This window comes from Ornithorhynchus anatinus, chromosome X5 (genome assembly GCF_004115215.2).
Source record: "Ornithorhynchus anatinus isolate Pmale09 chromosome X5, mOrnAna1.pri.v4, whole genome shotgun sequence".
Lineage (NCBI taxonomy): Eukaryota > Metazoa > Chordata > Mammalia > Monotremata > Ornithorhynchidae > Ornithorhynchus > Ornithorhynchus anatinus.
In genome coordinates, this window is record NC_041753.1 from 39,549,167 (window position 1) to 39,576,980 (window position 27,814).

At 42.0% G+C, this 27,814-nt stretch overlaps 1 non-coding gene across 1 annotated transcript; it reads left to right on the plus strand.

The window, feature by feature from the left end:
* The first annotated feature begins 24,446 nt into the window (after positions 1-24,446).
* Positions 24,447-24,584, plus strand: LOC114808456. The gene has a single exon (XR_003756304.1). It is a non-coding gene; the product is annotated as a small nucleolar RNA SNORA7 (small nucleolar RNA).
* The last annotated feature ends 3,230 nt before the right edge of the window (positions 24,585-27,814 follow it).

The window sequence follows — 27,814 nt, forward strand, 5'->3', positions numbered from 1 at the left end:
TTTAATGTGGTCTTCCAACAGTCAACGGATGTCTCTTTCTCTGAGATTGTGCTTCTCTTTGTCTTCAAATAATTAATTTATTCTGACTTTTTGGCATGCAAGTGCTCCTTTGCAGTTCATCGTACAGTAGATGCTACTATCCATGATACGGCTATCATCCATTCTCCTCAAATAGCCCATCCAAAGATGCATACTGCAGTGTGTGTTGATTTAAGATAGGTAAACTGATTTTGTTGCAAGATCTTACTGTTAGTAATCCTGCTTTGCCACTTGATGTTGAGTATGCTATCTAGGTGATGCTGGTGAAACCTCTATCCCTTTCAAGTCTTATGGTGAAATGACATTTCAAGTCATTCAGATTACTTGGGAAGACTTGTGACAGTTTCATTCCTTGTGACTGAGGCTACAATATCTATGTTTAATCACAACGGGGAAAAGGTATCATGAAACTAACAATCTTTTCTCCATTTTTGGAGTAAAATGGAGAAACTATTCTTGAATAGTGTATCCAGTTCATCTTGCCAGGATTAGTGAGGGCAACAGGGATGCATATGCTCTGTAGTTAGAGTTGCATTTTGGAGCATTTCATCTGATAAGTTTCAAAAGGTTAGTGCACTAAAAAAGGAACATTTATTTGCTGTTGACATGCAGAGGGAGTCAGGATTCTTCCTTTTTCTTTTGTGTTTTTTTTGTTGTTGTTATTAAATAGGGTTTGGAATGAAAAGGACATCAATACATATGCTCTTTCAATTCCTTAATAGAAATAAAATAGAATGACTTATCTTCCACTGGAGATGAAAAATAAATCTTGCTACCCTTACTTAAAAAATTACTAAAAATAATTCCCATAGTCTTCTGAAGAATGTAAATTTCAAAAGACTGTGAGTCTAAGGAAATAAGAAATGATGCTTAAATTATGTGTGATGATGACCTTCTTGTTATCCAATTACATGAGCAAGCATTGAACTTTCTTTCCTTGTAAGAACACATCAGGGACATATCATCCAAGAATCTATTTACCCTCATCTTGAGCATTTGAAGCCTCTGACATCTCTTACCTTTTCCAGTGAATTAATCACTAGGATATGTCTCCTATAATAAATACAAAATATAATTAATTTAGTTATTTCTTCATGACCCAAAAAGTGGCCAGACAGCTAATGGGTTTCCAAAAGAGCAGAGCTCACTTCCCTGGCACTAGGTGACGTGCCAGAAGATTAAGCTCACTGTGGACAGGAAATGTGTCTGTTTATTGTTATTTTGTACTCTCCCAAGCACTTAGTACAGTGCTCCACACACAATAAGCACTCAATAAATACAATTGAATGAATTTGGACATTTTGAGTTCAACTGTTCCAAACAAGAAGTCCATAGATAGGATGATAAAAATCCATAAACGAAAGTCTTTCATGGAAATGAAGTGGTGGGGAGACAGAATATCCCAGTGGCCCTCCCCCTCAAACTAGGCTCTGTCCAGCTCCCACTCTTCAAAAGCTAAGCTCGTATTAGGATGCTGGCTGGCCTTTCCCTGCCATCTGTTGTTGAAATTTGAAGACTGGTATGCCTCCTAGAATAGATAGCCCATAGTCACTCCTACATCCCTTTCCTGAAAGTGTCAGGTTGCTCTGGGTCCACCATATGGAAAGGAGAAATCTTTCTCTTTGGCTGGCCAGTGCTCTTCTTCTTGACATCCCTTGGATAGCCCTCTCTTCAGAGCTATGAGACTGGGGCAGTTCAGGAGCCCTAAGGCCATGCACAGAACATATAGCTCATTAGCTCATTCATATAATTTAGCTGTAGATTGACATTAACACAGGTTCATTGCAGTGGTGGTGTATGGGGAGGGAGGCATGTATGTTGCAATATAAGGTCTCCCTTTTTTAATCTGAATAGTATTTTGTAAGTAGCATTCATTCATTCAATAGTATTTATCGAGTGCTTACTATGTGCAGAGCACTGTACTAAGCGCTTGGAATGTACAAATCGGCAACAGATAGAGACAGTCCCTGCCCTTTGACGGGCTTACAGTCTAATCGGGGGAGACAGGCAGACAAGAACAATGGCAATAAATAGAGTCAAGGGAAAGAACATCTCATAAAAACAATGGCAAATAAATAGAATCAGGGTGGTGTACATCTCATTAAACAAAATAAACAAAATAAATAGGGTGATGAAGATATATACAGTCGAGCGGATGAGTACAGTGCTGAGGGGGTGGGACGGGAGAGGGGGAGGAGGAGAGGGAAAAGGGGGAGAAGAGGGTTTAGCTGCAGAGAGGTGAAGGGGGGTAGAGGGAGCAGAGGGAAAAAGGGGGGAGCTCAGTTTGGGAAGGCCTCTTGGAGGAGGTGAGTTTTAAGTGGGGATTTGAAGAGGGGAAGAGAATTAGATTGTCTGAGGTGAGGAGGGAGGGCATTCCAGGACTGCGGTAGACGTGGCCCAGGGGTCGACGGCGGGATAGGCGAGACCAAGGGATGGTGAGGAGGTGGGCAGCAGAGGAGCGGAGCCTGCGGGGTGGGCGGTAGAAAGAGAGAAAGGAGGAGAGGTAGGAAGGGGCAAGGTGATGGAGTGCCTTGAAGCCTAGAGTGAGGAGTTTTTGTTTTGAGCGGAGATTGATAGGCAACCACTGGAGGTGTTTAAGAAGGGGAGAGACATGCCCAGAACGTTTTTGCAGGAAGATGAGCCGGGCAGCGGAGTGAAGAATAGACTGGAGCGGGGTGAGAGAGGAGGAAGGGAGATCAGCGAGAAGGCTGACACAGTAGTCTAGCCGGGATATAACGAGAGCCTGTAGCAGTAAGATAGCCGTTTGGGTGGAGAGGAAAGAGCGGATCTTGGCGATATTGTAAAGGTGAAACCGGCAGGTCTTGGTAACAGATCGGATGTGTGGGGTGAACGAGAGAGACGAGTCAAAGATGACACCGAGGTTGCGGGCCTGAGAGACAGGAAGGATGGTCGTACCATCCACGGTGATAGGGAAGTCTGGGAGAGGACTGGGCTTGGGAGGGAAGATGAGGAGCTCAGTCTAGCAGCTTGCATATGGCACTGTTAGAAATTAAACATGGCCTATTGGAAAGAGCATAGGCCTGGGAGTCAGAGGATCGGGATTAAAAATGTTGGTATTTGTTAAGCGCTTACTATGTGCAGAGCACTATTCTAAGCGCTGGGGTAAACACAGGGGAATCAGGTTGTCCCATGTGGGGCTCACAGTCTTCATCCCCATTTTACAGATGAGGGAACTGAGGCACAGAGAAGTTAAGTGACTTGCCCACAGTCACACAGCTGACAAGTGGCAGAGCTGGGATTCGAACTCATGAGCCCTGACTCCAAAGCCCATGCTCTTTCTACTGCGCCACGCTGCTTCTCTGGGATTCTAATCCCAGATCTGCCACTTGTCTGCTGTGTGACCTTGGGCAAGTCACTTCACTTATCTGTGCCTCAGTTACCTCATCTGTAAAATATGGAGTAAAGCCTCCTCCCTCCAACTTAGACTTTGAGCCATATGTAGGAAAGGGACTGTGTCTAACCTGATAAACTTGTATCTGTCCCAGGGCTTAGACCAATGGTCAGCACATCATATGCACTTAAAAAATACCACAAAAAACCAAAAACAGAAAATCTGCAAGGAGGAAAGCAAGAAACTGGAAAGATGACCAAGATGATGCTGAGAGAAAAGATGAAGAAAACAAATTTGGGGCATGTAGTAGAGGAGGTTTGGATTAGGGCATAATTCAGCATTGACAGTTCGAATTAATCACAGCTGCTATGGTCATCATTACATCCTATCACCTGTGGTATGCCTCCTATAACAGGTAACCATAGACACTTCTGTATCCCTTTGTCACAGCAACCAGTTAAATAAATCTTCAATTTCAATGTTGTGATTAGAAAATGTAGTTTTCCAGTGAAACAAGCCACAGCAGGCCATCTCCATGATGCTTGATATAGGAAATGAGACTATATCATTACATTATTACATGGGATGAATGGCTCTTGAGTTGGATTTTAAGATAGGTGGTGTTTTCCTCCTCTGAATTTAGGCAAGGGTCTTCAGCCTACCTTTAATCACCTGATGGAGAAAATCCACAAACTTTAGGCAAGGTTTCTTCTAGTTTCTGTCTTCACAGGTAAAGTGGAGTGCTTTGCACATAGCAGTCACTTAATAAATATAATTTCTATCATTACTATTTGGATAGTTATTATAGAGTGCATAATTCAAGCAAATATATCCATTTTTCCTCAAAAAAGGAGTTTTGAGAGTGTTTTCTGCAAAATTACCCTTTTATTCTGACTTCACTGGGCTAATTTAAATGCAGTCTTTTGGTTCATATGGCATCAATATGAAGCCTTTTATGAATTTCCAAAATTTAAACTACTAGGACATTACAAGGATGTATATCAAAGTTATTGATAGTTTGGGCAAAAATTGATTTTGCCATTCAACATTGATTTACTCCACCTTCCAGAACGGAAAGTTTTTTTTGTTTTGTTTTGTTTTGTTTTTTATTTAGGGCTTGCTTGATCCTTTATCCATAGGGCTTGCTTGATTTAATTTCACCTCTGGTAAACAAAAGTTCATGTGTGTATATTAGAACTGCAACTTCTAACCTTTTTAGTAACAGAAATCTCACCTTATTGTTTGACAGTTGGATACTTTTAAAGAGAAGAAAATGAATAGAATCAATACACTCAGTGACAGGTTTCACTGTCAATAGTTCTAGTTAGACAGGAAAAGAAAAATAATCCCGTGAGAACACAAGAGCAAAGAAAGCACAATAGGAAGTGGAGAGATGATTAAACAAAGTTGCATAGATGGTCCTATCAAACACTATTTTAGGCTCCCATAATGTGCTCTGGCACAGTGCCACTTTAAAATGAATAAATGAGCCAGAAAGGGGAAGGTGAAAGGGACCAAATTATCAGAAGCAAGAAAAACCAGCAGTCACTCCTGCACTGCTGATGGATATCCAGATATCAGGTCAACCTTTTCCAAATGAATTTCATCCTCACCTGCTTTAGCTCTGCCATCTCCTCCATCTAGCAACATTATTTCTCCATCCTTACTGACTCCCCTGCCCATTGCCCTTACCAGTTATTTTAGATGTTTAACTTCCTCTCAAACCCTCTGTCCCCCTGTCCCTCCCCCCGTCTATTGCCCCTAATGACCTGGCCACATACTTTATTGAGAAAATTTATTCATTCATTCAATCATATTTATTGAGCACTTACTGTGTGCAAAGCACTATATTAAGCGCTTGGAAGAGTACAATATAACAATAAACAGACACATTCCTGTCCACAATGAGCTCACAGTCCAGAAAGGGAGACAGACATTAATGTAAATAAATAGAAAATTGAAACCATCAGGCGAGTTCTCCCAAAAATCTCCGATGTTCCAGTCCCTCCCTTCTCTTGCCCCTTCTTGGATTTGCCCGTATTTCCAATGAATGATTGATTGATTCCTTGTCTCACCTATTTAATTACAAGCTCTTTGAGGCCAGGGACCATTCCATCTCAACACTGATCCTAGCTGCCTATGGTGATATTCCCCTCAGGTATTACAGAAATACTCTTTGAAATTCCGGGAGCATAAATGGGTCTAAGTTGCAGTAGGAAGAACTGAAATTAGAAGTCAGGAGGACACTGAGGCACAGTCATTCATATGTGTGGAAGACTCCTCCCCAGATCATTTTAGGATTAAAGGAGAAACAGTATGGATTGTTTGGATGAGGTCTGGCCTGCAGCAGAGGCCTGCACTGTGTGACTTGTGAAGACTTTTCAAAACCCAGAGTTGAAAATTTTGAACTCCAACATGACTGAATATGAGGTACAAGGAAGGAAAGGAGGGAAAGAGCAGGAGATGGTAAGAGAGGGAACTAGGGAGTATTAAACTGGATGGCTGAGTCCCTGAGTGAGTCCCTGAGTGTTTCTAGCTTGTATAATTTTTTAGGGGCCTACAGTCTTGTCCTCCCACTTCCCCAGTTAGTTGCATTTAGGGGCCAGTAGTGGTTGAAGTTGAAGTGATTATCTTCTGTTTTATAGGATCAGCCACCTCTGGTGATGAGATGAGAGCCTTGGTGCTTCTGGGGCTTCAGACTGGCTTGTGAGTCCTAGAGAGATTTCCCAGCAGAAATTATTTGTTTGATGAGAAGCTATAAGTAGCAACCTGAGCAGGGAATGTATGTTTCCCTGAAACATTGTCTCAAAGACAACCATTCTATCAAGACTGTTTCAGTGAAAGAGGCTCAGATTAATTTAAAAAAAAACCTATTTGTAGTAAAGCAAGAAAGGTAACAGCAACACCTTCCAGGTCCTCATGATTTCAATAATATGGAGGATTATAAAAACCTGCATTGGGGCTAGCAAATCAAGTTAAGAAATATGAGTATCCAGTGAAGCAATCCAAGGATATGCCAACAAATTCTGGACTTTAACCAATCACTAAATAAGCTTTATGGACTCGTACACACTGCTAAGGGACCACTAAAGACTGTAAGCCTCTTGAAGGTGAGATTCATGTCTTCCACGTAAAAGAAGAAGTAACGTGGCCTACTAGAAAAAGCCCAGAGCTGGGAGACAAAGGAGTTGGGTTCTAATCCCTGCTCTGCCACTTGTCTGCTGTGTGACCTTGGCAAATCACTTAACTTCACTGGGCCTCAGTTACCTTATGTGTAAAATGGAGATTAAGACTGTGAGCCCCACAGTTTGATTAGCTTGTATCTAACTCAGTTCTTTAGTACAGTGCCTGGTGCTTAACAAGTACCACAAAAAGTAGTACTCTACCAAAATACTCTTTCCCATATGCTAGTACAATACCTTGCAAGCACTATGTGCTCAATGAATATTATTGATTGAGGTAGACCAAGATGGAATCCTACACACATTCCAGTGATCTTCTGAAACGCCTTTTAATATCTAAGAGGATATCTTGGATATTGTTTGTTTGTTTGTTTTCAAAGCATGAAGCACAGATCAAATGTGTAGAAATAGAAAACAGAATTGCAAAGGTCAGCTAGCATGGCTAGGATCTCACCATCAGTAACTTCATCTTCAAAAATGAGGAACAGTACACTTATGTGATGTTTGTGTGTATATTATATATACAGTGTGGGTATATATGTACATATATGTTTGCATGTATGTGTAAACACACACCCTCATGATTTTGCCCCACTTTTTTATATAAATTTTCAACAGAAAAATGAGAGAAGCTATTATGTGAGATCATAAAAAATATCTAGCAATAAGGGAAGCAGAAGAAATGAGAGGAGTAAAAGCAAGGAAGACAGAGGGGGGAGGAAGAGAAAGGAAAGAGGGCACTTGAAACTACCTCTCTTATTTCTATTGGACTCTCCCAAGTGCTTCGATACAATAGGTACTCAATGAATTATGGTGACTCCCCCAATTCCCTTCTCTTCTTACCCCAGAGTTCCCACCTCTCAGTGTAGAAACTCCCTCCCTTGCCTGAGCCTGTAACCACAGCATTAGTGCATTCAGGTCTTTCTTTTCTTCCTACTCTGTCACAAGCTGCTATTATTATTATTACTACTCTTATATTTGTTAAACACTTACTATGTGTCCAGCACTGTTTGAAGTTCTGAGGTAGATACAAGTTAATCAGGTTAACATGTCCCACATGGGGTTCACAGTCTAATTAGGAGAAAATAGGATTGAATCCCCATTTTACAGATGGGGAAACTGAGGCACAGATCAGTTAAGTGACAAGTGACTTGCCCAAGGTCACACAGCAAACATTTGGCAGAGCCAGGATTAGAACCCAGGTCCTCTGAATCCCAGGCCCATGCTCTTTCCACTAGGCCATGCTCCTTATCAAAAATAATCTTTCATTTCCTCCTCAAAGATTAGGGTAGTGGTGCAATTATGCAGTGGAGATGATTATGTGAGTAAATGCAGCATACTTACATATTCATATGTGTAATATGTATTATATTCATATATATGAATGAGACAGAAGCAAAAGGTGGCTGAAGACTCAATTATTTACTTTTAAAAGTGTTTTGCTTCTAGTCTGGGGATTCTATAACTTTTTAACCTTTATACAAAAAAGAAATAAGTGTTCAGAAAAATTGATTTGAGTGTTCTGGAGCCCAGCAATCAGGACAGAGACTTGAGTCTTCATCCTTGCCTCAGAACAAACCAATTTAGAAGAAAGACATTAGCATGTTCTCTGAATATGAATCGAACAGGAAAATAGGAACGATGGTTGAAATTGGAATGAGATTAACTGTATCTTGAGAAAAAGACAATATTTAGCTGGGAAATACATTGCTATGTTAATATTTAAAATTTATAGCAACCTAGAGATGCTAATGCATTTTTAAAATGACTTTAAGTAGTTTATTGCAAATAAAGAAGTCAGTATTTGTTAAATTATTTAGAAAAACATTCAATGGTTGTCTATATTGGAGTAAAGAATTACTGTAGTTTTGTAAATAACAAGGTGCAGCTTCCTCTGTAGCATGAATGTGTTGTAGTTCTCACTGAAAATCATAATATGTGTGTGTGCTGGGGGCTGTGTAATCTCAAGGGAAATGATGGGGATTTTTCTGCGTGGATCACTTAAAACAATATTTATAAGCATAAAAATGGAGCATTAGGAAACAAATCATTGTTGTTAGGGCAAGCAAAACAACTGGATGATGTAAATCTCATCCATCTGTATTGCAAATGGATAATATAAATTGAATGGACATTTACTTTCACACTTCTTTTGGTTTATATTGCACTGTTAATGAAATGAGTAGCTTTGTTAGAATGTTTGTATGTACTCGGTCTTGCAATGAAAAATCAATGTTTAGTCTACAAACATACCAAATTTGTGCATCCCTGATGGGACAGTGACCATGCCTGCATTCGTTCATCCCAATCCTTACCACGGTATCCAACACACAGTAAGCATTCAGAAAACTGCTCTAACTTAAAATGGATTCATTTCTGGTCTTTTAACAGTGATGCTTAATTTTGATATTCTAAAAACCTGCATGCACCTATTTTCCATTAACTAAGTAGAAGACTAGAGACATTACATGGGTTTTTAATAATATTTCTGTGTAATTAGTATTTCTCTTTTGTAAAGAGATGCCTTTGCTGCAGGTCAAACCTCTGCCTATTGGATGAAACGGCAACTCTAAGTGGCTTCTGAGAAGATAGTGACAAACATCGTTAGATATCCACAACCTTTTCCTCATTCAGATTCCTTCACTAGCTACTAAAATAATTTCAAGACATGCTAAATCACCAGAAGCCCTAAGGGAAAGGGGAGCTAAAATAATTAACTTAATAACGGTCAAAATTATTAGTTCAGTTACTGGAGTTACCACAAAAGAAGTGCTTCTACACAATTTTATGTTTCAGATTGGTGAGTCAAATCTATTCCTATCACAAAGGAAGTACATTTATGTGAAAACTAGCAGAATAGTTTCTCATCTCATAATGGAAGATAACTGTCAAAATCCTGACCTATCAGCAGAGTGAAAGAGCTAACAAGTATTTGATACACTCTATCAGCAAGGTTAATACTGAATATACAAAATTTGATATTAGAAAGATGTTTGAATTTTGTTTTACTGAGCTCACTCACTCAACTCATTTGAATCCTTTTCATCCCTGGAGCCCATTAAGCATTCTTTACAAGAAATTCAATTACACAAAATATCTGATATTGGAAGGGTATATTAAAAGAAATATCTGTGGATATTTAGGTATTATTCCAATAAAAGAGCAGTGATATGAGATCGAACAAAACCTGTGAAGAATTCTGGACAAGAAGGACTCCTTTGTTAAAGGAAAGAGCACAAGCCTGAGAGGCAGAGTATCGGGTTCTAATCCCAGCTCCCCCATTTGGCTGCTGTGTGGCCTTGGACAAGTCACCTAACTTCTGTGCCTCTGTTTCCTCAACCGTCAAATGCAGATTAAATGTCTCTTCTCCCCCGCTCTTAGACTGTGAGCTCTTTGGGACAAGGACTGTATCCAATCTGATTGTATTTTGTATCTACCACAGTGCTTAGGACAGCATTTTGGGATTATGTGCATCATTGTCAGTAATGTTTCTGGGCAGATTGGGAAGACTTAAAACAAGTGACTTTCTGATTGTGAATCCCACTCAGGTGAACCTTCATTCTTATAATAAGGAACGATTACAGTTCTAGCAGGGAAATTCCAGTGACTGGAAAACAAATATGCCTGCACACGCCCACACATGTGCACGCTCACCCCCACACACAGTGCTAGAAGTTGGACCATCCCCCAATATGCCACTCTGACTTCTTTATCTAATCCACCTTTTGCCCAAAGTCTGAGCTGTAGGAGCGGCAGGTGTACAGTCCCAGTTTCAGTCTCCTAGGCTCCCATCCCAGAATCTGAAGGAAGACGGAGCATTGCCTCTTCTCCTGGCCATCGATTATGGGCAAGAGCTGAGCTAAAATAGTTTCCAGTCTGTTCCAAGAAGGGGCTGCCAGGATCTAAAGGGATCACTGAATCCTATTTTCTGAATTCAGAAATGGCTAGAGGATACCTTCCCCCTTAGACCACACACCAGGGGACAAAAAATGCAATCAAAACATTCTCTCACTTTTCTGCAAGTTGGAGATAGTCTTTCCTTCTTTTAAAATAAGTTCTATATCTAATTTTCAAAATTCCCACCTTCCGCATTTTATTTAGAAGAGCATATGCAATATAGATATATGAAAACCATTTTGCTCATGGCTGCGCTTTAATTAATCTGTGAAATTACTATGTACTCTTTCCCAGAATTGAACTGATAATGAAATTTCATTAAACCTTTTGATTTTACTGATTACATTTTAATTGCATTTATGATTGCATTAGGAAGTACCCAGCTAACTTTCAATTACTCATGCATGTTTCACCCAATTTATGGATTAACCTTGCTCTGAGGCACGCGCACACACACACACACACACACACACACACACACACGAATGGGACAGGATGATTCCCTTGTGGGCAAGGGCAGGAAATGTGTGCTTGAGAAAGTCACAGAAGCGGCCTTCTCAGAAATTAGCTTAAAATTCTGATTAAAATATAGCAGACCATGCTCACTAGCCTGATTCATTCCCTTCTCTGCAATGATCCTTCTTAAGACTGACCCCACGGATTAGTTCAGGAGGCCAAAGGGTTACCCTTATACAAGCTCTGGTCTTGCCATAGAGTATTAGCCCAACCTCCTCACCAGTCTCCCAGCCTGTTCCCACTCTAATCGATTGCCCACCTACTGCCTAGATCATAGTCCAAAAGCATCACTCGGCCTGTACATCACTTCTCCTCTCACTCATCTGCATCTCTTCGTACTAAACAAAAATGCCTTATGATTTACTTCAAGGCTCTCCACCACTATCCCCCAACTCACTCTCTTCGTTTTTCTCAAGCCAACCTTCTATGTGTACATCCCTCTCTCAGCTCCATCTTCTTTCCCTCACCCACACTGTTCCTCCAGATTGGAACTGCTTCTTTCCTCATATTAAACCCCTTCTTAAATCCCACCTCCTCCAACAAACTTTCCTCATTTTTCCCAGCTCGAGCCATATCTTGTCTTCAGCTAAATCTAGCACTTATGAACTTAACTACATCCTCCTTAGTGTATATATATATCGAGAGAGAGAGAGAGCCACTCAATTTTTTAGTGTATTTTGACCATTGCCCTCTAGACAGGTTTACAGTCATCTAGTGTGTAAGCTTGTTGTGGGCAGGGAATGCATCTGTTTATTGTTATATTGCACTTTCCCAAGCACTTTGTACAGTGTCCTGCACACAGTAAGTGCTCAAAAAATGTAATTGAGTGACTGACTATAAGCTCTTTATGGGCAGGGAATGTCTGTTATATTGTTTTGTTGTACTCTCCCAAGATCTTAGTACAGGGCCCCTGCACACAGTAAGGGCTCAATAAATATGATGTATTGATGTGACCGACAGGCAGAAGCCTATGGGCCTTCTGACAAACAAAGCACTTTCAAAAGTGGCCCTCTTGGATGGTCGTTGGAATGCACTTGAATAAGGTGCGTTGGTCCTCGGAGGTGAAAGTTACAATCCCTTTCAAACTGCTGGAGAGCTACCAGCAAGCTTTGGAGTCAATTCAAAGTTCAAGAAATTACTTCTTTCCTTTGCCTGGAGTTATGACATGGTCAGGAAAACAGGGACAACATGCTCACCTATTCAGGGGTTTAAGACTGTGAGCTCCACAAGGGACAACCTGATTACCTTGTATATACCCCAGTGCTTAGAACAGCACTTGGCACATAATAATGCTTAACAAATACCATTATCATTATACACACACACACACACACACTCACATATCGATAGATAGATACACACACACAGTTGTCTTTTGTTACCAAAGAAGAGGCCACTGATGGTGAAGTTCACCTATGTGTGTCTGAAAAGGCCAATATGGGACCCACATTCCTGACACGTCATGCACATGTACAAACACTGTCCTGTATTGTGCTGTCGGGTTTGTTTGCCGTGTCTGAACTGTTTTAGTTTTTCATTTTTAGATTCTCCCAAAGAATCTGCTCAAAGAGAGCCTCTCTGTTCTTGATCATAGTGATCACATCATACTGTTCTGTCTGCTACAGGTATCGGCTGAGATGCAGTGGGGTCTGAGTCTGCACTTTAGTAGACTTTCCCTCTGGAGATGCTACTGCATCCATGCAAGACCAGCGTCACACATTTCACTTTCTGGAAGCAGGGAAAAAAATGCCCACCTCCTCTTTAGTGTGGCAAGCACTACACAATCTGATGCGTGTGTTCACTATGGCAACATCAGATATGCAGCATAACACAGTGTCTTACAGGTGTCATCCTCAACCTAGCCTGTGTCTCTAAGAGTGAGCCTTGCTTTCCCCTACTCACTACAACCTACTTGTTCCAGAGCTATTGCACTCCCCTCCCACATCCCTGTTAACAAAAACACTACTTTCGAGCTGCAGGACTCAGCAACAAGAGCTGATGAGGAGAGAAGCAGAGTACTTTCATATTTGCAGGCACCATTGCTCCCTCAACAGTGCACCCTAAAGTGAGTACTTCTCTGGCTTACTGAACGTGCATCCATCTTCAAAGCCTTTCCTAAATACCACCTCCTCCTGGAGGGCTTCCCTGATTAATTGCTCATCTCCATGCCCCCCTGCCCCATCCACCACTTTCACATCACCTAAGCATTTGGCCTCTCACCTCCTCCCACCCCGCCACACACCCTACCCACTACCATAGCTCTTATGTACATATTCTTGTACTGTATGACTCCTTCTCCTACCTGTGATGCTTTCTAGTGTCTGTTGCCTCTCCTGGATTATAAACTCCTTAATGGAGTTCTAATTCTAATTCTATTGTACTATCCCAAGCTTTTAGTACAGTGTTCTGCATGCAGTCAGCACTTAAGAAATACTACTGATTGGAAGTGTTTTTGAGAAACAATCCCTTTGTACATTTTGTCTTGAAAATGCAGTAGTGTACCTTCTCTAGCTTCTGGTTATAGGGTAAGGGTGGGTCAGACAACAGTGGTTAAGGATATGCATTACAGTGTTTTTGTAGTAGTGGTCATCCTTAGTGTTGATTAATCCTCACTCTTTTGCCCTCTTTCCCTGTGCCCAATGATACGCACTGTGAGGCAGCTAGTCAAGGAAATGGGTACAACCTGTGGCCACACAATAGTATATCTCTGAGATTTCAGCAGCAACACAACAAAAATGAACTCTCACCCATTTGGTAAGCCATTTGATATCTGAAGATGAGAGAGGGTGATTTGGTGCTAGCCTTCTCCACTACTACAAAAATCATTGTCATGCATGTCCTTAGCCATTGTTGGCTCACACCATTTCTCCTACCTGGAACTCCTGAACCTTAGCTTTTCCCATTTTCAAAACCCTTCTGAAATCCTACCTCCTTCAGGAAATCTTTCCCGATTAATTTTTCCTCTCCCCAGGATGCATCTTCCCACCTCTTCCACTCAGCACATTTGCACCACATCAGAAGCTCACTAACCCAATAACTCCCAACCTCCTGTGCACTTTTGTATATTTTGATTTACATACCATACTAAGCACTTCTTCCTCCTAGATACAAATTATTATGTCTAAATCCTTCGTTAGACTGTAAGCTCTTTGTGGACAGAGATTTATCACCTTCATTTAAAGTACCCTTCCAAGTGGTTGGTACAGTGTCAATAAATATGATTTATTGCACTAAAAAATTCCTCCCTGACCAGGAGAATGTTTCATTGGGAATAGCTATACTGGCTGGCATAGAGCTGCATACCAATAAAAACTATATATTGTTGAACCTGAAGAATTCTCACCCTTCTAAGTCATCTTTATGTTCTTGCCAATTTCCATTAACTTCTTGAAAACACCCAAGCAGGTTATCAGGCAGAATATGTATCATAGAATCATATTTACCTCCTACTTAAACTGCAATTAAACACATTAAGTGGGATTGTTTCCTAGAAACAAGCATCCCAGATAAATTACAATTCCAAGAGTAATGGTTAATAGTGGGACTTAAGCCCCACAGAATCAGTAGCTTTTTTATCCACCCATCATATCATATCATCTTTTCAATAAGAAGGATGATTTAATAGGTTTCTTATTTTAAAAATCAGGAAATTACAGAACTCCACTGATGCAGATACCAATAATATTGTAAAAGGCGACAAGAATCATTTCTGCCTAATGCTTGGCTGTATTAAAACCAACCCTGTACAGTACATTACTAACAGCATTATAAATAGACTGCAAATCTGTCACAAAATGTTATGGCTTGGCTTAGAAGGTTACAGTTAGTCTTCGATATGTAGAGAAATGCTTGTTGGAGCTATCTAATTAGGAAACTATATGTAGGTAGCAATAGCATAATGTACCTCATATACACATTACTACTTGTTTCCTAAAACCACCTATAATTTGCAGTTCTGTGAACCATAGTTGTGGCAGGCAGAATGGCCAGCTATGGATTTCCTCAGTTTAATTCCCAGTAAGTGCACTGAAACAAATGTGATTTCCATGAGGTAAGCAGTAATTCTTCTTTTGAAGTTCTGCTCTATGTATAAAGTATGCATTCCTAACCATATTCTGCAGAGTGAAGGAAAAAGTAGAGCAAGCTACTCAGTCTCTAAAGGACAGCATAACACTCCCATAGTCTACCAAGACAGTAAACACAATCTAAGAATCTTGGTCTCCACAATTATGATTATAACCATTCATGTGGTTTTAAGATCAGGCCCTTCCATTTACCAATCCAAGCACTGCAAAAGCATTCATCGAGATTCATTTTACTGTGGGAGCTAATCTGTCGTTTAGCAAGCAGTAGCACTGGGCAAAGCACCCACTAGATGCCGCTTTCCCTCTCGCCATCGAGGGTCCCTGCTCTCCGGGCATTCCTGTATGCATGCGGCCACGGGAATAAAAGCTGCTGCCGCATGCTTTTAGTTTTCTTCACCTCATGCAAGCGAAGCAATCACGGCAACTACTACTGTCCCTCTCGCCACTGTAGGCCCCTGCTCTTGACATGCCATGCGACAGGCACGATGCCTCCCTAAGGAACCAGCACTGGCCATCCTCTGCATTGTCAAGGAGACTCCATCCCATATCCTGCCTTCCACCACTCCAGTGGAAAAGAGAAAATTCCCCCATAGCCTAAGGCCTCTGCAAAAAGTCTCTGGAAGACTGGTGGCTGCTGAAGGGGTGGCTGTGACTAGGGGTGTGTCCTGAACTCTGAGCCCCTAGGAGCCTGATTCTTGTGATTATCTTTGTGTTTGTTGCTATTTTAGTGTTTTGTGTCATTATTCTAGATGTGTATGTCTCTAGGGCCCTCTCAGACCTGATTTGAGTCAGGCAAATCGCCAATAAAATCAGGCAACTTTCCCGCTGGAGAACCCCCACCCCAACCCCAGGACCAGGTTGGCCAAGGCTTACATTAGCATACAGACGGGGCAGGGTTCACCACTACTGGCAGAGCTGCAACTTAGAATTTAAAAGATATTGAAGTCCCCACCCCACCAAATCTTCATCTCTGCCACAGTGCTGCAGAGCACTGGAGGAGATTGAGATTGTTCATGCTAGCCTGGAAATTCCTGGTGGATACCACACAGAAGGCAGGTCCAAGCCTAATGATATTTTCTCCTTACTTTCTCCCCTATGAATAATAAATGAGTTAATCCACACACACTTTTTACATGTCCTTCTAGATGTTTCATCAGTGACCAATCCATACTTGCATAGAAACATTAATTACACTAGCCAGATCTGTAATTTTGCTGCAGATATACTAGGGTCATAACAGGTAAATTGAGGATAGACAGGTCTCCAGTGAAGTTCAGTTCTCCCTAGGTGACAAATTATCATGGCCTTTTTATGACAATAAAAGATATCTGAGATACCACATTCCATTGGTAAAAATAAAGGGAACATCCACAATTACAGTTTCAGAGAATTTCATTCCTCTAATACCTTCAAAGGTTATGTATTCTACCTCTTTCCCACTGAGCTACATTAATCTAAGTCTTCCCCAACTCCATACATGCCCTTTCCTTTTGCCCTTTTCCTGGGTTTCCATAGCTTCTGGCCATTCCTAGCCCTTCTCCACCTTCATCCTCTCATGTTCCCCACCAATCCAAATCCCCTCCGGTAACTTTCATTTCCTTCTTTGTAGATCCAACCCATCATATACCAACCACCACTGCAGACCTCACTGCTGGCATAAGTCATAAACCCCTTCGCATCCTATGCTCTCAGCCCCCTGGGGTAGCAAAGTTGAAAAACTGAGGTCAGACTAGAACAGGGGAAAATTGGGGTGGGGGGTGGAGGTGGGGGTGGGGCGTGGGAAGTAGGTAGTGGCAGCAGTAGCAGAGAAAAAGGAGAAGCCCTTGTGAGAGTCATCCCCACCCTACCTTCCTGGCCCAATCTCCTCTGCTCTTCTAGTCCCCAGTCCCCAGTTTTGCAGATCCAAGGGGCTGGAATAATAATGATAATAATGACTGTATTTGTTAAGCACTTCCTATAATAATAATGTTGGTATTTGTTAAGCACTTACTATGTGCAGAGCACTGTTCTAAGCGCTGGGGTAGACACAGGAGAATCAGGTTGCCCCACGTGGGGCTCACAGTCTTGATCCCCATTTTACAGATGAGGGAACTGAGGCACAGAGAAGTTAAGTGACTTGCCCACAGTCACACAGCTGACAAGTGGCAGAGCCGGGAGTCGAACCTGCCAAGCACTGTTCTAAGAGTTGGGGTAGATACAAGGTAATCAGATTGTCCCATGTGGGGCTCACAGTCATTAATCCCCATTTTGCAGATGAGAGAACTGAGGCACAGAAAAGTTAAGTGACTTGCCCAAGGTCACACAGCAGACAAGTGGCAGAGCTGGGATTAGAACCCCCGACATCTGACTCCCAAGCCCGTGCTCTTTTCACTGAGCCATGTTCCTCTGGGTGCAGTTGGAAGCGTTATAAGGGTAGTGGCCATGAAAGTGAGATCCATTGTATTAGATCTGTAGAAAAAGATTTAAAAAACAGAATATAATGTATTGTACCCTCCCAAGCACTTAGTTCAGTGCTCTGCATACCTTAAGCACTCAATAAACACCATCGATTGATTGGATAGAGTTGTGAGGGGAGGACTAAGGGTCAAGAAATCCTTGAATACGGAGATAGCTGGACCAGGAAGGAAGGAATAAGAATGGCTTCCCTACAAGCAGAGATTTAATCTGCTGTGAATGGAATTTCTGCCATGCTGACCTGGATGTTGTGCCAAATGAAGTATAGTTCATTTCTTCCAATTTCATCAAGGACTGATGCAATGATGAAGTGTTCTCACTTTTGCCACCAGTCCCTATCAGCTCAAAGACTGCATGATGGACATCAGGATGTAGTCATCATTCAAGTGATAGATTTAAGAATGATTCAACAAGAAATCACATCTATAATTTTTATCGTCCTTGTATCATGAGAAGAAAGTTATTTTTATTTCCTGGAAGCACATAAATCCTTAGAGGACTCTGCTACGACCACATTTTTGACCAACAAGTGCGGCGGTATCAGCCAGACTCTCTCCAAATTGTAACAATTTCCCAAACTAGTAGGGATATCTGCTTAGTCTAAATATGAATAATATGCTTTCAAATGTTTGAGGGTTATGTCGTTTTATGCTGCAACAGATGTAGGGTTGGGGAGGGAAGAGAAGGGTAAGGAACAGAGCAACAAATTAATCTCCCTAATGATTCTTCATTAAAAAGTAAAACATCAAAAACCTTTGTGTTTTGTTGTTTTGTTTATTTTACTTAAGCATCAATGAACTTGATGCCAGTTGGCAGTAAGATTTCTCAGGTTAAAAAAAAAGAGTGATGCTCCTAACTAATGTAATTGCTGTTTACTTAGAAATGATCAAATCCTTGAATGACTTCTAGGGGTTTCTTCAAGATGATTGTTAAAACCAATTCCCTTCGTGTGTCCTGGTGGAAAAAGTGTGGCACTGGGAGTCAGGTGACCTGGTTTTTATTGGTAGTTCTCCCACTGACCGGCTGGCTGATTCTGGGCAAGTCACAAACCCTCTCAGTGCCTCAGTTTTCCTCATCTGATAGTAGAAGTAAAATACCTCTTTTCCACACTGCAGGACAGGGATTGTGCCTGATCTGATTACTCTGTATTTAATCCAGCATTTTTTAATGGTATTTGTTAAGCAGTTACTATGTGCCAGACATTGTTCTAAGTGCTGGGATCGATCCAAGGTAATCAAGTTGGACAGAGTCCATTTCCCACATGGGGCTCACAGTTTTAATCCCCATTTTAAAGATAAGATAACTGAGGCCCAGAGAAGTTAAGCGACTTGCCAAGGTGTCACCCGTTGCCCGGGAATGGATTCATTGGGAATCGGCACAGTGAGAGAGAGAGAGAGAGAGAGAGAGAGAGGAGCCGGGGATGGAAAGCCTGAATTTTGTATAAAATTTATTCCACAAGGCGAATTGAATTATTTGATTATTTAGACACAGCTTCCCTTTCGAGAGGAATGTAATTATTGGTGGTGTTAGAGGAATATGCTTGTATGGTAGTATTTGCGCTTCCCTAATGGGAGGGATATACTCCTATGTTACTCACATGTGGCAGAACCCCCGGGCCCACCCAGCTCGAATCCACTTAGGGTTTGCTCGCATGTGATGAGGCAGCTACCTCTCACCCATGTGCCCTCCCCACATGGGAGGGATCCACTTAGGCCTTAAATCCACTTATGTGCTACTTGCACTCGGTGAGGCGGCTACCTCCCACCATGTTCTCGTCTCATTCAGGAGGAATCCAATTAAACGTTACATACCCATGGCAAAGCGCATGGCTTCCAGCCCCACGAGCGTTCAGCAGGATGAGACACTCACCCATCCATCCCAGGGCTCCTCCCTCGGTGCAGGCAGAGTGGGCTTCCCACGCTCTGGGCAGAGGCGACTTGCAGCCAGCTGCTGCAAGTCTCAATCCTACACAGAAGGTTAGAGTCTGCAGGCCATTCCAGCCTCCGGTCTCAGTTTACCCAATCTCTGCCCTCCCCCCCTCCTCCTTAGCTCATTTGATTGGCACGGGGGTGAGGGGCACCTTCTGTATTCCCAGTTTGGGCTGTCAATCTGGCAGTTTTGGTTGTGGAGGTGGTATCCCATCCTCACTTCCCAGTTCTGCCCGCTGGCTCAGGAGGTCACAAGATAGCATTTGACCTTGAGATGGTCGGTACCCCAAAGTCACCTTGGGACACAAGGTCATGCAGTAGACAAGTGGCAGAGCCGGGATTAGAAACTAAATCCTTCTGACTCCCAGGCCCATGCTCTATCCACTAGGCACTGCTGCTTCTCGCTTGGTACATAGCACTAGATATATACTCAACATGCATGTTAAGATGACATTTTCTCCTGGAATGGATTTTCTCCTCTTTTTTTTTCTAGAGGAGCCTACATTTTATTACGTTATTTTCAAATGCTTCATTTTCAATCGATCATTTACTGTGTGTGGAGCACTATACTAGACACTTGGGAGAGAACAATGCAATTTTTAATGCATTTCCATTGTAAATCCAGGGGCCAGAATTCTCCCCTTTTCAAGAGCTCACGTTTAATCTGTTGAGGTTTCCCTTCCCAGAATTTTGTGTAGACAGGGAGGGCATTGATACTGCCCCTTCACACACCTAGTAGTAGGTGTCAATACTCTCTTGAACATAGTTTCTACTAACCAGGGTGACACCTTAAAAAACAGGTAATCTGCCCTCACATAAAGGTCTGCCTCTCCTTCAAATATTTGAGGAAGCCAGTTTCACCATTCAGAGCCATGAAAAATGTTCAAATGTCTGGACCTGACGGCATTACTGCCAAGAGCTTAAAAAAGCAGCATAGCCTAAAGGAAAGAGTGCAGGCCTGAGAGTCAGAAAACTTGGGTTCTGATCCCTGATCTGCCAATTGCATGCTGTGTGACCTTGGGCAAGTCACTTAATCGCCATTTTACAGCTAAGGCACAGAGAAGTTAAGTACCTTGTTTCCCCTCCTACTTGACTGTGAGCCTCATGGGGGACAGAGACTGTGTCCAACCTGATAAACTTGCTTCTTTCCCAGCATTTAGAAGAAACCTTGACACACAGTAAGTGCTTAGCAAATGAAATAATAATAGTAATAATAATAATAACAATAATGAGCTTTAGAAATGGAGGAGATGCACTGTTTCAGCTGGTACACAAACATAGGCCTTAAAGACAGTGCCTTCATGATCACCTGGACCCACCATAGATGTCATATAATAATAATGATGGTCTTTGTTAAGCACTTACTATGTGCCAAGCACTGTTTTAAGCGCTGAGGTAGATACAAGGTAATCAGGTTGTCCCACGTGGGGCTCACAATCTTAATCCCCATTTTACAGATAACTGAGGCACAGAGAAGTTAAGTGATTTGCCCAAAGTCACACAGCTGAAAAGTGACATAGCCGGGATTAGAACCCACGATCTCTGACTCCCAAGCCTGCACCAACTTTTCATAATATAAAATGGAAATAAAGGATCATAGGCAATAAGGTTATGAAAAGATGTCAGTTTAATGCCATTTGAAACTATGCTCCACACTTTAGAAATCTGAAATCCTCACACTTTCCCACAGCAATGCTAATGAGGAATTACAATTCAAGTTACATTTTCTTCTATTAAAATATAAAAATAAATTATAGGAATATCATCCTCTGAATATCTAATGGCAATATTATCAGATGTGACACCATGGTCTTTCAGTTTTTCAGCTAAATGCTGAGAAAGTTAGAATTCTTGGAAAAATGAGGCATGAATTGAATTGAGCTGCAGATTCCATAAAGAGTTAAAAGAGCATACAAAAGTGCCACAACCTAGCCTATGTACTGGGAGCATCTGACCCAATGTACAGTAATCAGACAAGTGGCATGGCCCAGTAGGAATGATCTTGGACCTAGGGTCAGAGGGCCTGGGTTCTAACCCCAGTGCCACCATTTGTCTGCTGTGTGAGCTTGGGGAAGACATTTGGCTTTTCTGTGCTTCAGTTTCCCCATGCCTAAAAATGAGGATAAGATACCTCTTCTTCCTCCCCCTTAAACCACCAGTCCCAGGTGGTGCAGGGACTTTCTCTAGTCTGCTCATAATGTATCTACCCCACCACCTGATAAACACTTATCATTATCAGTCTCTGGTAAGGCTATATTTATCTCAGTTCTTTCAAGGGTAATTCTCTTTATCTCTGGTTAAGATAGATGAGGACCACAGAGAATACAGCCTTAGAAGAAATGTAGACCAAAACTCTTGGAGATTTGTATTGCCTATGGGACTGTTTTTAGAAAAGTGCTTGCCCTTCTTTATGAAGGGAGATGCATGTTTATTATGGAAAGTTGAGAACTCCAATCCTAGACACAAATAGCCAGAATGGGAGAAGACATAATAAATGAGAAGCAACAGAGAAGCAGTGTGGTCTAGTGGAAAGAGCACAGGCTTGGGAGTCAGAGAACCTGGGTTCTAATCCCAGCTCCACCACTTGTCTGTTGGGTGACCTTGGGCAAGTTGCTTCACTACTCTGTGCCTCAGTTGCCTCATCTGTAAAATGGGGATTGAGACTATGAGCCCTGTGTGGGTCAGGGATTGTGTCCAACCGGATTACCTTGTATCTACTCCAGCATTTAATACAGTGTCTGGCACATAGTAAATGCTTAAAAAATACCATTAAAAAATGAGATTGGTAGGAATGCAATTCTCTTAATGAGTGAATTCACTCAAGTGTCAGTTTAATAAATTACTCAAATGATCCAGTGCTTAGTACAGTGCCTGACACATAATAGGTACTTAACAAATAGCATAATTATTATTTCATGATGAATAGCTCTCAAGAGTCTTTGGTCAAGCTAGATAATTCTATTTTGTTTTGTTTTGTTTCCAGGCACTGTTCTCCCTATTTTGGAAGCTTCATTCTTGACAGTGGACATTTATTTATATGCTTTGGATTCTATCTATACATATCATCAGATAATATCTTGATGTCTGAAAAGTTGGGTCAGCCTTCTAAAATTTTAAAGTCTCTTTACTAAAAACCACTTCTTAGGAAGTGGTGTTCTGACAAATCTAAATAGAAAGCAAACCTTAGGGAACTGAAGTATCTACAGTCAGAATCCCTTATGTTGATCAAGCTTTATTACTGAATAATTCTGAAACCTTATTCTACCCTCCTTACATGGGAGCAGGCCAGATCTCATATGGTAGACATCCTTCAAGCACGGAAAAATAACCTCTGCATGGGGTAAAATTCGCTGGGTGGCTCAACCGTGTCCATGAACAAGGAATCCAAGGATTTCAGAGAGGATATGACTGGAGACACAGCTGGTCCTTTGGGAATGACTACTGATATGCTAACAGAAAGATGAAAAAGTGATCTAAATCAAAACAAAGCACATCTTTCCTTCCCCTCAGCAGTCACAGAGTCAAGAATAGTTTCGGCCTCACCAGCTGGAGGGGGGAACAGCAGAGCAAAATATCGGGAAGCCTTGCACACAGCTAACACCATTCTGCATTTCAAAAGGAGAGTATGAGGATTATCGATTATGTTGGTTTTCTTACCATTAGACTTCTGCCTTCTCAAGGACTATATCTGAATGTCTCTCAAACACCTAATACAGGGCTTTATGCACTCACTGATAATAAATACTGAAGTGGTGGTGATAATGAAGAGCTCTTTGGTGGTCTACCTAAGACTGTAAACTCAATGTGGGCAGGGAATTTGTCGTATTCTCCCAAACGCTTAGTACAGTGCTCTGCACACACTGGGTATTCAATAAATACGACTGACTGACTAAGGTCACCATCTATCCCACAATAGGTGGGAGACGGGCATGAATTATGTGGTCCCTTCATGCCACCTCAAAGATAATCAATTGGACTCCTCAAGTTCTCCTTTTGAGCAGGGTGGCATGAGATAACAAGAGGCACTGAGAAAGAGACAGAGAAAGAAAGGATAATGATAAGAGAGAGAGAGAGAGAGAGAGAGAGAGAGAGAGAGGGGTTGAAATGCCTTGATTTATGTTAAACCCATTGTTACATTCAATCTTCCCATTGCGAGCATTTTTATATTGGCAAATGAAATGACATGTCTTCAGTCCAATGAAACACTTTGCCAGTGGAGAAATGGCATTGTGTAATATTTCATGTTATTTTCATTTTAGCCATAAAATCTGCAGCCAACTGTTTATTACTTGACCTATGGAAGATTTTCCAGCTGAGTCTAAATGAACAGAAGTGCATGTAGTTAAAATAAATTTTTTAAAAAGACTTTAAAAGTTTCTGTGGTTCAGAATTTTACCTTCAGTAATGGGAGGAATTTTTAAACAGTGCACAAACTTGATATAAATGCTTTTTAACTATAGTCATAGCTCATGTACTGTTGACAGAATATTATTGTTTCATAGGAATAAACAGAATAAAAGATATGGCCATAAAGGGGCCATTAAAAAAGATAACTATTAGAAGGTGTTGCCTTACAGCATTTGTTTCTTTTAATATATGGAGATACAGAGATTATTTAGAATAATATGGAGAGTAAAAGAAAAAATTTGTGTTAGAGACTGGATATTTTATAGGATTGGTGTTACAATATGGAATTTTTAAGTGTGAATTTTCACTGATGAAAAATTTAAGAGAGATATGGAAGGGAGTAGATGGCTGATCTCCCCATTCCATGATCTATTGGTAACTGCTTTTATCAGAAATGTTTCCTAAAATGTATGCCAGCTTTTATGTTTTACCACATGGCCTTTAACCAATACCTACTCAGGGTGGTAGATGTGGTCACAATTTAAATATTGAACACCAATCTACAAAGTTGCCTCCATTGAATTTTTATTTTGCACTATTAGTCACAGAAGTGACCCAGAATTTCACAAAAGGTATCCAGAGGAATTCCCTCTCAACGTCACACTTGGAGAGTTTCCAGTACTCTACCAGTCTTGGCTACAGGAAGGAGAGTCAAGCAGAGTTATACCCATTCCATTCCTAGCTTGGGCAGTGGCTAGCGAGTGGAATGAAATCTGCTACAAGTCAAAACTCACTAGTACTAGGCAGCAGCAGCATGGGAGAGAGTCAAGGGTGGAGACTAGAGTTTACTGTGCTGAAGGCAGTAATGGTAAACCACCTCTGTATTTTTACCAAGAAAACTCTATAGATACACTACCAGAATGATTGCAGATGGAGAGCGGGGCGTTCTGGGAGAGATGTGTCCATGTTGTCGCAATAGGTCGGAAATGACTCAACGGCATAAGACAAGACAATCCAAAGGAATTCTTGTAAACACCTCCACTAGATTGAAGACTCCTTGAGGGATAGGAGGTTGTCTATCAACTCTATTATTATGAAATTTGTTAAGCACTTACTGTCAGGCACTGTTCTAAGTGCTGGAGTAGATGAAAGTTAATCATGTTGGACACAGTCCAGGTACCATAAGGGGTTCACAGTCTGAGTGGGAAGGGGAATAAGTATTTAATCCTGATTTTATGGTTGAGGAAACTGAGGCAAAGAGAAGTTAAGTGACTTGCCCCAAATCAAACAGCAAGCAAATGGCAGAGCTGGGATTAGAATTGAGGTCCTCTGACTCCTAAACCCATGCTCTTTCCAATACGCCATGCTGCTTTTCCCAACTCTACTCTTCTTTCCAACTCTACTCTTCCAAGTGCTTAGTACAGTGCATACATTAAGCTCTCAGTGAATTTCATCAATTGATTAAGTAGTTTCATCTACCAAATTTATCCCCAAAATGCAGAAGTCAGAAAAGGGAGATTCTTTTAGAGTACAGACTTAAGGAAGATCAAGAAGCTATGCCTGATATTGGGAATAGCAAAAGCCACTGTATAAAAAAGGACAATCTCTTTGTATATGCAATGTAGAAGAGACAGTGGGTATATACCTGTCCCATCTTTAAAGCTCCATCTACACACGTGGGTGCATTTTTGCCATCAATACCTTTGAATACAAAGGACAGCTCTATAAACATATTCATCTAGCTGTATATTCATTGCATGACTGTTAGTCTACCTCTAGCACCCACCCCTTGTTTTCCATCCAAACTGCTACCCCACTAGTCCAATCACTTGCCCCATTGTATCAGCCTCCTTCTTGACTGTGCCTCATCCAGCTTCTCCTCTCCCAAGTCCATACTTCACTCTGCTCTCCAGATTATTTTTTAAATCATTCTGCACACATCTCCCAATTCCTTAAAATCCTCCAAAGCTTGCTCATCCTTCTCTGCGTCAAACAGAAACTCCTCACCATTGGCTTTAAGGCACTCAATCAGCTCTCCCCCTCCTAGCTACCTCACCTCTCTTCCACTACAACCCAGCCCACATACTTTGCTCCTCCAACACCAATTTACTAACTTATTTACTGGGTCATGATCTCATCTTTCATTGTCAACCCTTTGCTCATGTCTCCCCTCCAGCCTGGAACTTCCTCCCACTTCATATCCAAATGACCACCACTGTCCCCATCTTCAAATCAATCAATCACATTTATTGAATGCTTACCTTCAAAGCCCTTTTGAAATCATATCTGCTGCAGGAAGCCTTCCCTTACTAATCTCTCATCTCCCCACCCTACTGTCCCTCCCTTCGGCATCACCAGTGCATTTAAGATGTTACCCCCAAGATCTTAGGGATTCACACCCACCTCCTTCCTCAAAAGCACTTACGTATATAAAGTTACCAAAACAAGATATAGAGTTACAAATAAATACTATACCTGGCAGCAGTACCATAATTTAGGGTAAATTTGGACAATGAAGATGAAGGCTAGCATGAGTCAGATAATGACTCTTTATGGAGTTTCTAAAAATACTGTGCTTTTCAGAAGGGAAGAGTTATAAAAAATTTCACATTGGATTCTGCTAGCATATGTGCCAGGCACTGTACTAAGTGCTGGGGGGATACAAACAACTCAAATTGAACACAGTCGCTATCCCATGTGGGGCTCACAGTCTCAATCCCCATTTTACAGATGAGTTTACAGGTTCTAGACTATTGAGGTTCTAGACTATTGTGGTTCTAGGTTCCTGAGGTTCTAGACTATTGAGGTTCTAGACTACTGAGATACTAGGTTCCTGAAGTTCTAGGTTCCTGATGTTCAAGACTGACAAGGCTCAGGGTCCGTGAGGCTCTAGGTTTCCAAGGTTCTATCACCAAGGCTCAGGGTTCGTGGTTCCTAGGTTCCAGACTCCAGACATCCTGTATTCCTAAGGTTCCAGGTTCTTGAGATTGTGAGGTCCTGAGTTTCCTGAAGTTCTGAGCTCCTCAGGTCCCCAACCCCTGAGGTTTGGGGCTGCTGATGGTCTGGCTCTTGGGGTGCTAGCCTCCAGGTTCCAGGTTACTGATCTTCCAGGTTCTTGAGGTTCTGGATTCCTGAGGTTCCAGTACCTTGGAGTACTAACGTGTTGAGGTCCCTGAGGCTCAAGGTTGCCAAGGATCTAGGTACCTAGGTTCTAGACCAGAGGTTCTAGACTGCCGGGGTTCAAGGTTCCCTAAGGTTCTAGGTTCCCAGGGCTCAAGGTTCCCATGGCTCAAGGTTCCTGGGGCTCTAGGCTCTAGGTCACCGAGGCTCTAGTTCGAATCCCAGCTCTGCCACTTGTCAGCTGTGTGACTGTGGGCAAGTCACTTAATTTCTCTGTGCCTCAGTTCCCTCATCTGTAAAATGGGGATCAAGACTGTGAGCCCCACGTGGGACAACCTGATTCCCCTGTGTCTACCCCAGCGCTTAGAACAGTGCTCTGCACATAGTAAGCGCTTAACAAATACCAACATTATTATTATTATTATCACCAAGACTCAAGGTTACCATGGCTCAAGGTCCCCGAGGTCCTAGGTCCCCGAGGTTCTATCGCCAAGTCTCAAGGTTCCCAAGGCTCTAGGTTCCCGAGGCTCTGCCAACAAGGCTCAAGGTTCCCAGGGTTCTCGGTTCCTGAGGTTCTAGACTGCCAAGGTTCGAGGTTCCCAAGTAGGTTCCCCTACTCCTCCCAAACCCCTCCTCCTCCTCCTCTTCCCGACCACTCCTCCTATTCCTGACTCCTCCTCCTCCAGAACCCCTCCTCCTCCTCTTCCCGAACCCCTCCTCCTCACGAACACCTCCTTCTCCTCCAATTCCCGACCCCTCCTCCTCTTCCCGACCCGTCCTCCTCCCGAACGCCTCCTCTTCCTCCTATTCCCGACCCCAACTCCTCCCGAACCCCTCTTCTTCCTATTCCCGACCCCTCGTCCTCCCGAACTCCTCCTCCTCCTCCTCTTCCCG